The sequence below is a fragment of the Gossypium hirsutum genome, chromosome D13, assembly GCF_007990345.1.
Source record: "Gossypium hirsutum isolate 1008001.06 chromosome D13, Gossypium_hirsutum_v2.1, whole genome shotgun sequence".
Taxonomy (NCBI): Eukaryota; Viridiplantae; Streptophyta; class Magnoliopsida; order Malvales; family Malvaceae; genus Gossypium; species Gossypium hirsutum.
This window is the reverse complement of record NC_053449.1, coordinates 47,048,396-47,057,737: the sequence shown is the minus strand read 5'-3', so window position 1 is coordinate 47,057,737 and position 9,342 is coordinate 47,048,396. Positions and strand designations below refer to the sequence as shown.

The 9,342-nt window shown below is 31.6% G+C and overlaps 1 long non-coding RNA gene across 1 annotated transcript; it reads right to left on the bottom strand.

The window, feature by feature from the left end:
• Positions 1-689: 689 nt before the first annotated feature.
• Positions 690-1,975, bottom strand: LOC107918653 (uncharacterized). The gene is made up of 2 exons (XR_001690190.2): positions 1,316-1,975; positions 690-1,085 (listed from the first exon to the last, which is right to left on the bottom strand). It is a non-coding gene; the product is annotated as an uncharacterized lncRNA (long non-coding RNA).
• Positions 1,976-9,342: the final 7,367 nt, after the last annotated feature.

Sequence of the window (9,342 nt, the reverse complement as noted above, 5' to 3'; positions counted from 1 at the left end):
TTTCAAAGATAATTTATTTACATAATATAAATAATATTCTTTTTTCTGTCATGGAAAAGCACAAGATTGTTAAATGAGTTCATTCATTTAAATGACTAAGAAAAATATCATGAGCTGGTTGCACTGGTTTTAATATTTCACAATCTTGTCTCTACTACTTTGGTTTGATAGATAATGATGTGTGGATTACATAATCAATATATTAAACTGCAGATGGGAACTTGAGACAATATTAAAGAATTATAGAAAACCAAAAATTAATGGATGAGAAAATTGTAAGGAAAATTATGAAATACTGACAACAAGCCTTTAACAATGCACAATGCCAAATGACAAACAAATTAAGGTCAAGAAGATTATTTAAATGGAAATACAAAATCTAGCCTTTCCTTGACAAGTTGGAACACAAACAAGAATATGAGACCTCTAGGAATATAAGTTGGAACAGATCTGTTAATTTCTCTACAAATGTCCCACTACTGATTTGCGTTCATGGTTTATAAGTGAGGAAAATGATTATTAACTTCTAACGATTATTTTACACATTGAACAGAAAGCAGTGAACATGACCATTTCACTCATTACGTAAATCTATGATCCCAGCAATCATATTTTCTACGGTTTATTTAAATTTTCCAGGAAATTCTGTTGAACTCTCTGTACTGGCCTGGTGAACTTTCAGCAACATATGATTTCAATTAAACTGCATTATTGTCAAGTGTCTTGGATAATACATACAATCAAAATTTTCAACTGACACCTATTGATTTAATACAACCAGGTAAAGAGGCAGACAACCATCTGATATCTATGAAGCAAATGAACTAGCAATATGCTAGAAATATCAGCAATTGCAATCAACAAAGGCAACAGGCAGAAGAACATAGACATACATACACCTCCTCCAGGCCAAATTAGCTCACATCCCGGAGTCTTTTTATCAATGCATCCAAAGATTTCTTCTTTGAATTCTGCTTAGCACCCCTGCTCCCAAAGGTACCAAATAGCCGATCTGAAGGATCCCTTAAAAGTTTGGTCCTCCATGAAAGAACACTGGTCCTCCATGAAAGAACAAAAGCAAAACACTGGTCCTCCATGAAAGAACAGAAGCAAAGAATTCCCCATAAATGACTAAAAAGTTTGGTCGGATTGTCAAAAATAAAGCAAAACCAGGATGCACCGTTCAAAAAAAACAAACAAACAGGGGATTATAAAAAATCTCGTCTTTTTTCTCAACAAATAATCCACTCACTGAAAAACCCAGATCATCAGAATCATAACAAATAAAGCTTGAAGAAGGAGATAAATAACTTACCTGGAGATTTGCGAAGTGAACTGGTTGCACAAATTGAAGAAGGAGAAGCACGGGAGGAGGAGGAAAGATATGGAAAATGTCTTACTGAAAAAAAATTAGTAAGACATTTTCCCCAAATCCCTTCTTTATTTTCCTGTGTTTCTAAAAACTATTTACAATGTAAAATGTTTTTCGCCAATCAATCGCTAGAAAAATTAAAAATCATTTTTCGAAGAATCAATTTGGCCAATCAAACCCACCAGTAATCTCTATCATATTTCCATCATTTTCAAAATTTCTTTATTATTTAACACATTAACCACTATATCCCTACACGTACCAAACATGGCCTTAAGATCCTTTTAGCTAGTGAGGTGATAAGGGTTTTAAAGAGTAGTTTAGCTGGTGCTATACGGTCATGATATTAACTAAGAATTTCCTAAAAATATGATGTGATATATGGACACTAATTTAATTTAGAGGTTAATAGTTGATACATTATTATAAAATTAATTTTATTTAACCTCATGTTATTATCTAGTTTATTAGCTGGGTTAAGCATCAACCCACACCTGGGTTCATGAATTTGCCAAACAAGGGCCACTAAAATTGACTTAGAAGCTTGTGATGAAAAAAAGAATAGGAGAAGTCATCCACTTAAACGGATTAGTGGTGATTGTCCCCAACTATACGATATTATAATCAAGTTTGTTTTTTCGATTACAGGCATGGAAAATGGATTGCCGAGAAAAACGAAAATCGTGTTGATATGTCAGTTCAAAAGAAATTGATTTTCAGTAATAGGATAGAGAGAAAACACCAAAATCCTACTTCCCGCACATAAATGGTTATTTTTATAATTTATCGATGGTGTTACGAGTTGATATGATTATCCAACTCCACTACCGCTTTGTGGAGCTTTAATTATGATTCTTCTTATTACGGATAATTGAGATTCCCTATGAGCTGTTTGTCATCCAAAGTAGTCACTTTGAGTTGAAATCAACTAATTGATTAGAGAGCGTCTCTTGCGGTAACAAAGTAAAACATAAACCGAATCTCGACTGTCCAAAAACAATCATCTTTAAACCCAATCATTACTGCTTTAATATCCTTTCAACATATGTTATTGCTAAGAATCTATATAAGATTGAAGAAGACAGCTGCAACTTAACCATAAACAACCAAAAAACCTCACAGCTGCATAATCAGCAAATGGATGGACTAATTGGACAACAACACAGTTAGATATTTAGGGGGAGGGGGGGCTGAACCAAGTGTCTCCATACAGACCCCTGTCATCTAATCAACTAATCCCATCAAACAAAACCTACTCCATGCATGTTTTCTTTGTATTTTTGAAAAGATTGGATTGATAATTAGGTTGTTGGTTTAATAAATAAAGAATATTACATTTCAAAAAATTGTGCTACCAAATATATTTTTTATGGAATAATAACTCTTGATTTAAAATAATTGTTCAGAACTTGTTTGAAAATAGTTATGTTTAGAATAGGACTTTAGATAGAATAATTGTCATCCAGCTAATTAGTTGTTGTTTGAGAATAGCTAAAGTTCGGAACAATCTGACTAGAATAATGATGTTTCAGAAATAGTTATGTTTAAATAACTATTGTTTGAAATAATTTGTATTTATAATAATTGTATTTTTTTTGGAAGAGTCATTATTTAGAACAAGATTTATCAAGAAAAAACATCATCACAAAATAACTCTTATTCAGGAACAACTCTCATCCGAGAACAACCATCGTCTTGCTTTTCAAAAGATGTTCTGCGAAAGATGTTTGACCAAAATAGAAGAAATAGAAATAACTTTGGAATATGGTAGGGTTCTTGAGTTGTCTTCACCTTGGCTTGGTGAGCTAGATGTGGAGGTAGTTAAGAGTTTTCCTCTTAATCATTAATACGATTGTTAATGCAATTGTAACTGAAAATTAATTACATTATTCATATTAATTAATAACTTTGTAACTCCTATCCTTGAAACACTATAAGTAAGAGACCTTCACAACTGGTGAAAGGACTTTTGGCACTTTGACATTTTCAGCATTTTAAATTCTCAAATGATTCTCTCTAAAATCCCCTCAACTTGCTTTTTTGTTGAATCTGATCATCAGTCATATTTCATATTCTCCATCTTACTGACCACCACCTACTGTTGCTTTGTTTGAAATACCCCCTCTATTACCTTCTACAAATCTTTTTTTTTTCTTTTTGAAATAACCAATTTTAATACTTACACTTAATACATATTACAAAAATCAATACATTTTTATGTAAAATATAAACCTCATTGATGGTGTATTTTTAGGCATTTCTTTTCTGAATCATAGTAAGCATTATTGATCTTAAAAATCAGGAAAACAATGAAGCCTTGGTACTTGGGAAATTGTATTTAATTCTTTGGAGGCACATGAAATTGGGAAATTGCGGCAAATTTCAAGTGGTTCCACAACATGCTATTTCTTGCCAAATAACATTTCAGGACATCTTGTGGTGCTTAATTTAATACAAATACTATGAATCTTAAAATGTTAAACATCAAATATGACGTAAGGAAATTAGTCCAGACCACAAATCAGTCAATTCTTTTGTTTTGTGTTAAATTAGATGTATACGTAATTTCTTTTAATTGGACTTTTAGACCAATTTTCTTATATTAAAAAAAATAGGTTGATTTTGGAGAGAATGTAAAAATGCATCCAATCATCTTCGCTTTTTTTTAATTGTTAGGGTTAAAAATTAAGATTAGGGTTTTTTAAGAATTAGGGTTAGGGTTTTAGGAGTAAAACCACAAAAATTTATAGGTAGATTTGAGGGGTTAGGGATGTGATAACGCGTCTAAGAACATATACATTTCATATGTCATGCCGGGATGAGACCATTACCTCAAAAACTCATCCTATGGAAGTCAGGTTTTGGGGTGATAGTGATTAATACAGTTACGGGTCGAAGTCTAAGTAAATGTCCCAATCGGCAGTCGTGATGTGGTCACGAGTTCAAGCTTTTTTGATACCCTTAAACTCATCCTATGAAAGTCAGGTTTTGGGGTGATAGTGATTAATACGGTTACGGGTCGAAGTCTAAGTAAAGGTGTAACACCCCTAACCCGTATCCGTCGCCGAATTAGGGTTATGAGGCATTACCGAACAAACACAACCATTTTTAAAACCAAACTGATCACAAAAGTGGAAATTAAACCATTTTCGCATTTCTATATATATATATACAATCCAAATCTAACCAAAATCATACTCAAACCTATACATGCCATAAGATCAAGTTCAAATTGTTAACAAAATACCAAAAGAAGTCGATAGTATGATAGACTATGCTGATGATCCCCGAGCTCATAACGCGTCTCCAAAATCTATAAAACAAATGAACAAAAACAATCAAAGTAAGCTTTTATAGCTTAGTAAGTTTATAGCATAACCAAAATACATATAAACGATCATATGTATAATCATTATATACCTAAAAATCAAGTTACATACATAATCATTAATTGCATATATATATTCCAAATATACTTATCATTTGCATTTCATTGAATGCTTGTTTATGATCTTTCAAAAAACATATGTCAAAAACTTATATTTCCACTTATAAACTACATGAATCATATGCACATTTATACTTCTAATCCACATGTGTCGATTTCGTACAAGTATATTCAACAATTTTCATATCAACCAATGTATATATGCCTATTCACTAAACTTATAGATTGAAACATTTATAAGCTCATCGAATACATATAAATAAATATTCATATACTTATTCATTATATATATAACACAAAATCAGTTATATTCATATATCTATCTAATGCATATAATCACATAATTTAACATATTCACCGGCACTTAGCCTGCTAGGCTTATAGCCTGATTCATATCACCGGCACGTAGCCTGCTAGGTTTATAACCTGATTCCGATCACCGGCACTTAGCCTGCTAGATTTATAGTCTGAAAAATTCACCGGCATTTAGCCTGCTAGGCGCTTAGCCTGAAAATTTCAATTTCACAGATACAAGGATGATTTCTCGTATATTTCTTAATAGCAACACACGTTCATAACATTTATGTATAATTCACATCCTCAACTCTATCCCAAGAAAATTTATAATCCTTGTTCGAATCATACAAGCATTTACAATTTATACTTTTAATCCAATGCAAACCTTAAACATATATATATACATATACATTCGACCATATATATATCAATATATAATTCCATACCTAATTTCAATACAAGAAGTTATACCTGTACGTAAATATATATATGCATAACTATATATTCGAACCTCACACATATGCATATATATATAACACTCATACTTAAAATTCATTACAAGAACATATACATATATGTAAGCATACTTTTTCAAATATAACATATACATATAAATTACAATTCACATATACATATCTATTCGAAACTTCTCATACAATCATGGGTTACATAACTTTAAATAAATCCAAGAGTTTATGCATGTATATACCTATATATATATATATTCGCACCATATATATATATATATTATACATACCTTTGATTAAAATCAAGAATTTATACCTGTGCAACATTCATACTTTAACTAATTTCAATAACTTTTATATATATGTATATATATTCTAGCATTATATACATATATATACATACTCATACCTTTATCTAATTTCAAGACTTGTTCATGTATTTACATATATATATTCGAATCTAACATATGTATATATATCTTTCTTACCTAAATTCAATACAAGCGATTTACATATATATATACATATACATGCTTATTCGAATATCAACTATACTTTTATACATTTCTTACCTTTATTTCAACCATAAATCTATACAAGATTTTACTTGTATATTCAAACATGCTATATATATATAAATATCATCCATACTTCAAAATTTATTCAATCAATATACTTTTAATTATAGCTCAACACATAATACAATTAGTATACATGTATAAATATTAATTTAATAACTTTTAATTGCTAATAGACTTACCTCGGACGATAGAAAATCGAAGTCGGACGATTATTCGACTAATTTGGCATTTCCTCGATCTAACTCCGATTTCTTTGGTTCTCGATCTAAATATATTCAAAATAAGATAATTTATTTATTAACACATTCAATTTAATCCAAAAACACATAATTTGGCAAATTACTATTTTTCCCCTAATATTTACACTTTTTGCAATTTACTCCTTATTGCATAAAACACAATTTACACAAAATTTGCCCATACCACACAAGGGCTGAATATTCATGGTTCTCATACAAGTCCACCATTGCATTTATTTCACACTTTAGTCCCCCAAAAATTTAATTTCACAATTTAGCCCTATTTACTCAATTTCACTAAAAATTCCAATACAAAACATATTAATCTAACAAATATATTTCATATTTCACCTACTAACATCATAAAACTCAAGCATGCATCAATGGCACATTTCAAAATCATCCACAATTCACAAAATTAAGATATGGGTTTTGAAGAACATGAAGCAACGATCTCAAAAATGTAAAAATTATCAAAAACCGAAGTAAAACATACCTTTAATCAAGTTAGTTTTGTGCCGAAACTTTAACAAGCATGGATGAATTCTTTCTTTGCGATATTCGGCCAAGAAAGTTGAAAAATGACCCTTTTTTATGTTTTAATTTAACATATATTAGCATAAATTTTAGTTTACAAATTTAACCTTAAAGAAATAAATTATAAAACATATAATATAAGGGCAATGTTGACCATTGCCACCCACTATCATTTAAATGGCTTAATTGCCATTTAAAACCCCTATTTTTTAAAGACAACAACAATTGGGTGCTTTTAGATTTAACCCCTAAATTTTCATTTTATGCGATTTAATCCTTTTATTTAATCGGACACTCAAACGGCGAAATTAAAGCACGAAATTTTCACACTAGTAAATTCACACATAATAAACACAGAAAATAATATAAAAATATTTTTCTAATTCGGATTTGTGGTCCTGAAACCACTATTCCGATTAGAGTCAAACCAGGTTGTTACAAAAGGTCCCAGTCGGCGTCCGTGATGTGGTCACGAGTTCAAGCTTTTTGGATACCCCTAAATGAAGCCTTATATATACCATACATAAGATTGAAGCCATAATCAAAGGGAAAAACGAAGGGCTTTCTGGTGTAATCATCGTAATTTTTTTCTCTATTTTCAGGCAGCCAGTATCTTTATCATTTCATTCTTATTTGAAGGCTGACACCGAGGTGGACACAAGAGGGCCCTCAAGTAGAGAGCGGATGTTTCGACATAGTAGAGGTCAAACTTAGGTCAGCGCAATAGTGGTTGTAGTTATTAATAAGTTGTTTAATAATGACAAATGTTGTCACCCTGAAAGGAGCATCACCTTTACTGCATCATAATAGCTGCTTTCCGCGTAAGAGTCCTCATGCGTCCACGGTGGTGCCGACCTTTGGATTATAAGGAAGATTAAAGATATCGATTGCCTGGAAATGGAGAAAAAAATTACGCTGATTATAGCGGGAAGCCTTACAGTTTTTCCCTATGATTATACCTCCAAACTTCTATATGATATTTATAAGGCAACATCTTCGGGTATCCGGCTCTCCTGTTATACTTCGATCCATCATCGCATAACGGTTGTTGATTAAGACCTCTACGTAGACTTCCACCCATGGTCGTATAAAGTAAAATAACCCTGAAACTTGACTTTCATAAGAAAGGTTTCGAAGTTAATGGTCTCATCTCGGTAGGATATATGAAATGTGTGTTTCTCGGAGCGATATTGCATCACTGACTATTCAAAAATACCTCAAATCAGAAATTTTATTAGTGACAGAAATTTTTAACACTGAAGCAAACATTTTGTAACGCCCTTAACCCGACCTGGTTCATCGGGTCTGAATCTCGGGTGTTACTTTACATGAAATTTGAAACAGTAGACAAACACTCTTTACTTAAAACCTTTTTCTTATAATTTCTTTTAAAAACTTAATTTCAAAGAAACAAAAGAAAGTATTTAAAATCGAATTATTACATCACATTTAGTACAACACACTATGACACACAAATTTACTGAAGACAAACTCTTAGGGCATGAGACTACAATATGCCACTTTTCTACTATATGCATAATAACCCTCTTCGCTACTACCTTAGTATTCTCCTGGCATAGTCCCTATAACACCCTATACCAGACCCGGTCGCCAGACCTGAATACAGGATGCCACACCACCGTCTTATCTCACTCACAACAAGTGGAAAGCCTATTCTAAGCAAAATGTCCTTTATTATAATATGCTTGTAGGTTTTAGGTCACTTAATTGGTTAATTATCATTATTACATGCAAAGCATACCATAAATAGTCCTAAAAATGAGTATTAACATGCATAAGGTCCATTTAGAAAAATTCTCAAAATATGTTTGTAGGTATCGATGTTGACACTAGGGTATTGATATTTTCTTAGTGTGGTATCAATACCACCTGGAAAAATGATACCAAACTTGCATTCTGTTTCTCGACTAAATCTCAAAGCCTAAAAAATTATCAGTACCTGTCATAAAATATCGATACTTTAACCTTGAGTATCAATACTCGATCAAAGGTATCGATACCAAGTCTCTATTCTGACTTTTTGCAAGTTTCAAAACATAGAGGTATCGATTTTAAAACCCGATTATTGATGCCTCTACTCCAGACCTTAAAAATGTAACATATATAAATAATTAACCCATTCCAATTTAGTTCCTAAACATCATGCAACAATTACTTTGACAAATAATCATCCAAGGACCTAATTAATAGGTCAATATCGCAAAATCGTGTTCAAGCAAGTAACATCAATCCGTCTTTAAATTCATGAACCCAAGCAACACAATAACATGTAATCCTTATAAATCGAACCAAAAACCAGCATAATGTCTAGAAATCAACAGGGCTATAATGAGTCTACCATATTTCCTTATTCCCCAAAACGTAAATAAATATAGGACAC